The sequence below is a fragment of the Pollachius pollachius genome, assembly GCF_949987615.1.
Source record: "Pollachius pollachius genome assembly, chromosome: 4".
Lineage (NCBI taxonomy): Eukaryota > Metazoa > Chordata > Actinopteri > Gadiformes > Gadidae > Pollachius > Pollachius pollachius.
Genome location: NC_136937.1, coordinates 531,876 through 537,601, shown reverse-complemented (window position 1 = coordinate 537,601; position 5,726 = coordinate 531,876). Strand labels below are relative to the sequence as shown.

General features: G+C 49.0%; 1 long non-coding RNA gene across 1 annotated transcript; it reads left to right on the top strand.

Moving 5' to 3' along the window:
• The first annotated feature begins 793 nt into the window (after window positions 1-793).
• Window positions 794-2,837, top strand: LOC307074430. The gene is made up of 3 exons (XR_013811792.1): window positions 794-990; window positions 1,193-1,280; window positions 1,375-2,837. It is a non-coding gene; the product is annotated as an uncharacterized lncRNA (long non-coding RNA).
• The last annotated feature ends 2,889 nt before the right edge of the window (window positions 2,838-5,726 follow it).

Sequence of the window (5,726 nt, the reverse complement as noted above, 5' to 3'; positions counted from 1 at the left end):
AAAGGGGGAGTGTTGACTTGAATATTTGAGGTTTTAAATGGGTATCTATCATGCCGATTTTTAATGATTTGCAAAACCCTGCTGTCCTACTCGAATTCTAGATCCCCAACCTGTCAGTATTTGGTGTTTATGATTGATTTATTTGCATAAATGAAAGACCAGAGCGATGGGTCCGGTGTTTTTATCAGCACCAGGGGGCGCCATTGGCTAAAGGTCTTCCCTGGCTAAAGACTGCTAGGGCAATCTCGCCAGTAGAGTCTCAGCTCATTGGCTCTGAGTGGTGAATGGAATGATGGATGGAGATTACCGGAGAGAGAGCGCTAATATTTCGGCATTCATGACCACTTTAACTCTGTTAAGTTCTGTGCTTTATTTTAGCTCGACGCCTGCAAACGCCGCACACAACACTGAACAAGGCGGCCTCTAAAACAAAACAAACATCTCTCCCTCTCTCTCTGTCTCTCTCTCTCTCTCTGTCTCTCTCTCTCTCTCTCTCGCGCGCGCTCCTCTCCTCTCCTCTCCTCTCTCTCTCTCTCTCTCTCTCTCTCTCTCTCTCTCTCTCTCTCTCTCTCTCTCTCTCTCTCTCTCTCTCTCTCTCTCTCTCTCTTCTCTCTCTCTCTCTCTCTCTCTCTCTCCTCTGATTAATGGTCCAGTTGGCTGAGAGGGACCCCCCCTCCAGTCCAGCCCACCCCTGTGGGTTGGAGGGGGGGTGTCCGGCTGTTCCTCAGGAGGGTCCGGTGGTTCCTGGAGGCAGCGGGGGGGGGGGGGGGGACCACAGAGAATAAAGGGGGGCGTGTCTGTATGTGTTTTGTTGTTTGTTTACGTGTGGTAGTCGTTGTTCTGCTTTAGGGGCTCACTGTGTTCTCCGGCCTCGCTCTCTCTCTCTCGCCCTCTCGCTTGCCCCTCTCTCATCCTCTCTCTCGCTCTTGTTATCAGACCCGTCGGAAGTGAAGACCTCCGCCTCCGCCGAGTGGAGCTGTCTGCACAGAGGTAGGTGTGTGTGTGTGTGTGTGTGTGTGTGTGTGTGTGCGTGTGCGTGTGTGTGTGTGTGTGTGTGCGAGACAGACCAGTGAATTTGACGCCAGTGGTATTCGCTCTTCCTAATGCCATAACGACCCCTGACCGTACGCTCTTCCTAATGCCATAACGACCCCTGACCGTATGTGTGTGTGTGGTGTGTGTGTGTGTCCAGACACGGCGGACAGCAGTAAGAAACTGTCACCAGCTGACCCTTCTCTTACCGGCGCCACGGCAACGGATGCAAAGGCCGACCTGGGCGGGTGAGTCTCCGCCATCTTGTTTCTCGGTGCCTCGACCAACCTTCTGAACGTCGTGTTTCTAACGAGGTGTCCCCTCCTCTGCCTCTGGCTCCAGGACCCGGTAACTCCCAGCTCTATGAAGCCCCAGCCCACCCCCACGACCCCCCACAACGGACAGGCAGCGGGACCTCCCCCCCCCCCCCCGGGGGTGGGACGCCCTCCGGACTGGCCGGGCGGCCCCCACAGCGGGACCCCCCCCGGAGCAGCACGCCCTGGGGGGGGGGCCTCCGGTGCCATCGCTCCCCCCGCCCCCCTCCCAGACGGAGGGCCTCCACTGCGTTCCACACACTCTTCCTCTGCTTCCTACGACCACCATCTCCTCCTCCTCTTCGTTTACCTCCATGGACCGCCCCCCCCGCCCCCCCGGGCTGGGGGGGGCGGGGGGGGCGGGCTCTGGTCTGGAAGGGGCCGTCGGCAGGCCCAGGCTAGGTCGACAGTGACGACCGACCCCCCCCATGATTCCTGCTTTGTTCTATTCTTGAACTTTATTTTTTACTTCTTCCTCGCTCTACTTGATGTTTGCTCGGTGCGTTTCAAACGACCCGCGATAATCAAAGAAAAAGAAAAAATAATCGGAGGAGCTTCTGAGTGAAGTAAAAATAACCACAACACGTCCGTGTAGGTCTAGAGGAAAGGTTCCGGACATTGCCTGTTACAATCCCGGTAGCATGCACACACACACACACACACACACACTTCAGCTGGACTACTCACACACTCACACAAGTGTTTAGTGTGACTGCAAGACATCCGGAGGATTCTGCAACCAAAGCTAAGCCACAAAAGGACATTATCTCTGCACTGAACGAGGTGGATGAAACAATCAGCAGACGACCCTGAATGAGGAGCTGGGAACCGGAGCTCCGCATCGCTCCGCCTCAACAAGACCCCCACAGTGAGCTACAATCCTTTAAAAGAGACGCTAGATAATCTATTACCCACGATGCAATCCGCTCCGTCTGTCCAGGTCTGCTGGCCCTCTCTGGTCCCTGTGTGTAGCGCTGTCTGGGTCAGCGGTTGGCATCGAGGAGTTCTCCCCAGAGCCCAGTGATCTGGACGCAGGGTACGGTCATGTTTAGAGATTCACCCAGGGTGTGTTTTGTTGGTAGAGTTTGTTCCTTGTAGCTCATTCTAGCTCTACGCTTCGGTCTCATAGAGCCGTAGGCCGAAGTGATTTGGTGACATTTGAGTTTGTCGGTTTGACGTTACAATTCCCCGCCGTGTTGCTTTGAGTGAATCTGTGCACTAACTGGATACGAAGGCTGCCTGTCACGATTTGGACAAATACACACGTAGTGGAAGTTCATTCAAACACGATGATTTGTGAAATGTACTTGGTAAAAAAGAAAGAAAAAAAAAAAGCACCACACTCAGCCATGACCCCCTCACTTTTACTACTGTCTGTTGGACCAGTCCCCCCCCCCCCACCCACCCACCCCTCATTCAAACAATGATCCGCTCAGCCCTGGAGGAGCGCCCTGTCAGGACACACTAGTGGAATCAGTTCAGAGAGAGAGAGAGAGAGAGAGAGAGAGAGAGAGAGAGAGAGAGAGAGAGAGAGAGAGAGAGAGAGAGAGAGAGAGAGAGAGAGAGAGAGAGAGAGAGAGAGAGAGAGAGAGAGAGAGAGAGAGAGAGAGAGAGAGGGTGAGAGGGTGAGAGGGTGAGGGAGGGTGAGGGAGGGAGAGAGAGAGGGGTCGAGAGGGGGGGGAGGGAGGGTGAGGGAGAGGGGTCGAGAGGGGGGGAGGGAGGGTGAGAGAGAGGGAGAGAGAGAGGGGTGGAGAGGGAGAGAGAGAGGGGTGGAGAGGGAGAGAGGGAGAGCAGGTGCTGTGTTTCAGGACTCCCCATGTGTCCCCATGACAACCTCTCAGGACATGGCTCCAGATGTTCCTCACTCCGTTAGAACGGACTGAGAACGGTATGATCTGATCGCTTCTGGCCGTGTTCAACATAACGGTGATTATATGGACCCCCCCCGGTTTTACTGAGTTTTGTTTGCTTATCACTCTACAGCTAAATAACTATATATATATATATGTGTGTGTATATATACATTTATATATATACATATTTATATATATATATGCATTGTTTTATATATTAAAATAAAATGTACAGGACTACTTAGGTATATAATATTTCAGATTTTGTTCTCTTTTGATATCTCTTGAATATTCTTATTAACAGAAGATGTAAGATATCCGTGCATGATGGCGAAGATGATGATGATGATGATGATGATGATGATACTTTTCCCTCCCGTTAAAACTGTAAATGTGCTCCTCTGCCCTTCGTGTCGTTTTGGTCCTGGCAAATATTTCAGGGTTATTTTGTCTTTTATCGTTTTTTCGTTTGTTATCGTTTCTTTGTCGTCCCCCCCCCCCCCCCCTTATGTGTTTGAATGATATGCAGAACAGATCGGCGAGTTCCTCTTAATGATTGGCCGGCGTGCGAAGTCCCAGCTAGCCGCCGACCCTACAAACGCATAACGCTCTGAATAAGATTGTAATAATAATAATACTTGTATTTTCTTTTTTTTGTAAATGGTATTTTAAAGGTTATTTTTGTATGTTGTTGGTTGTCACACTGTGCACCCCGCCTGACCTCCACCTCTCCCCCACCCTTAGAGTGCGTTATCCCTCACCCCACCCACCTCTCCCCCACCCTTAGAGTGCGTTATCCCTCACCCCACCCACCTCTCCCCCACCCTTAGAGTGCATTATCCCTCAGCCCCTCGTCTCCCTGCCAACAGCATCGCAGTCACCCTGCAGAGACTCACTCTCCTCTTCCACTTCGGTCGTCATTCCGTTCTTCTTTTTGTTTTGTTGTTTTATCGGTCGGTCACCTCGGGTTACAAGAGTGGAGACACAACAACTCTGGAGAACCGGTTCCTGCATCTGGGAGTTAGAACCGGACAGCTGCCCTAGGGCTCTGTGGTTCAATATTAATCTATCTTCAATCAAAGCCGTTCTTCTGCTTTATTTATCTAACCGTTGTGGTTATCAGCCCCCCGTTGGTTTCTGTGCATCGATATGTTTCCCCCTCCTGCTTTCTCTTGCCCACTCTTCACTACTCTTGTCGTTAGGAAACGGTCCGCCTGTGCCTTTAAGAGAGAGATCCCGCCTTCCCTCCCTTATTCCTCCAATCATTTTTATGATTGGCATGAGTGTGAGTGATCTGATTCGCTGCTGCTTCTCATAGCCTCCTGCGGGACTCTCGATCAGCCCCGTCTTCTCCTCATTCTTTTTTTTCCGCGCGCACACACACAGACACACGCGCACACACACACACACACACACACACACACACACACACACACACACACACTCTCGTACAGCCAACGTGTTTGTATGTATGTTGCAGAAATCAATCAGTAAAATGAACAATGAGTACAAAAAAAATCGTGTTACTTTTTATTTTTGCTTATTTTGTTGAATATGCAAGCTGAATACCCTGAATATGTATGACATGAATACACAAGAGTAGGGACGTTTATCTGTTGAGGCCACTGCCAAACACAAGATATAACTATTTATTTAGTGTCTTGACGGCGGTAAGGGTGGCACCAAGGAAGACTGGCTTGTATTTGTTTTTATTCAAATCCAATGGCCGCACTTTTGACCTTAAAAACGAATATTCTGTTGTTTACTACTAGGCCAACCAACACCCCCTGCTGGGACACACACGCACGCACGCACGCACGCTTTTTAATGTTGTAGCTGTTATTGAGTTTAGTCATGAATCTGGCTGGATAGTGGATTACAATATCCTATATCAGTTTTAATTGTTATATTAATTAATATGGGTAACTGAGTTCAATTGGTCTTTTTTTAATTCCAGTTAACTTCTTGAATGGAGTTGAAAGGCTCATGTTGCACTTTATCTAAAAGTCTTCCAGTGAAAGCACGCTTTGCAAGGTGGGTGTGATTTCTTATATTTTTTAAAGTCATTTACAGAATGCCTTGTAGGAATTCTATGTACTCAGTCACGATATACACCTTACATATATGTATGACTCAATACTCCTTAAACAAACAATCCACAATAATGGCAAAAATATAACTAAGATACAAATGTATTTATCTTGCATAAATATAATATGGAATTAATATAACATATACAGACATAAGCAAATGTCAATATTCTTATGTCTATTAATGTGCATATGCAACGGGGAATGTAAATATTTTTTATCTTAGAAAAAGCTTAAAGTTATCTCGCATTCTGCATAATGCTCTCATGATATAATATTCATTTCACTGCGACATAGTCTGGCTACGATGATCCTCTAACAACCTGCCGAACATTACGTTGGTAAATCCCGCCTCTAGTTGCGCTTCCCCTGCCTGTCAATCAAGCTCCTGTCCCGCCTCTGCCTGTTTGCCTCGCGCACAAACGGCAGCGGTGGCC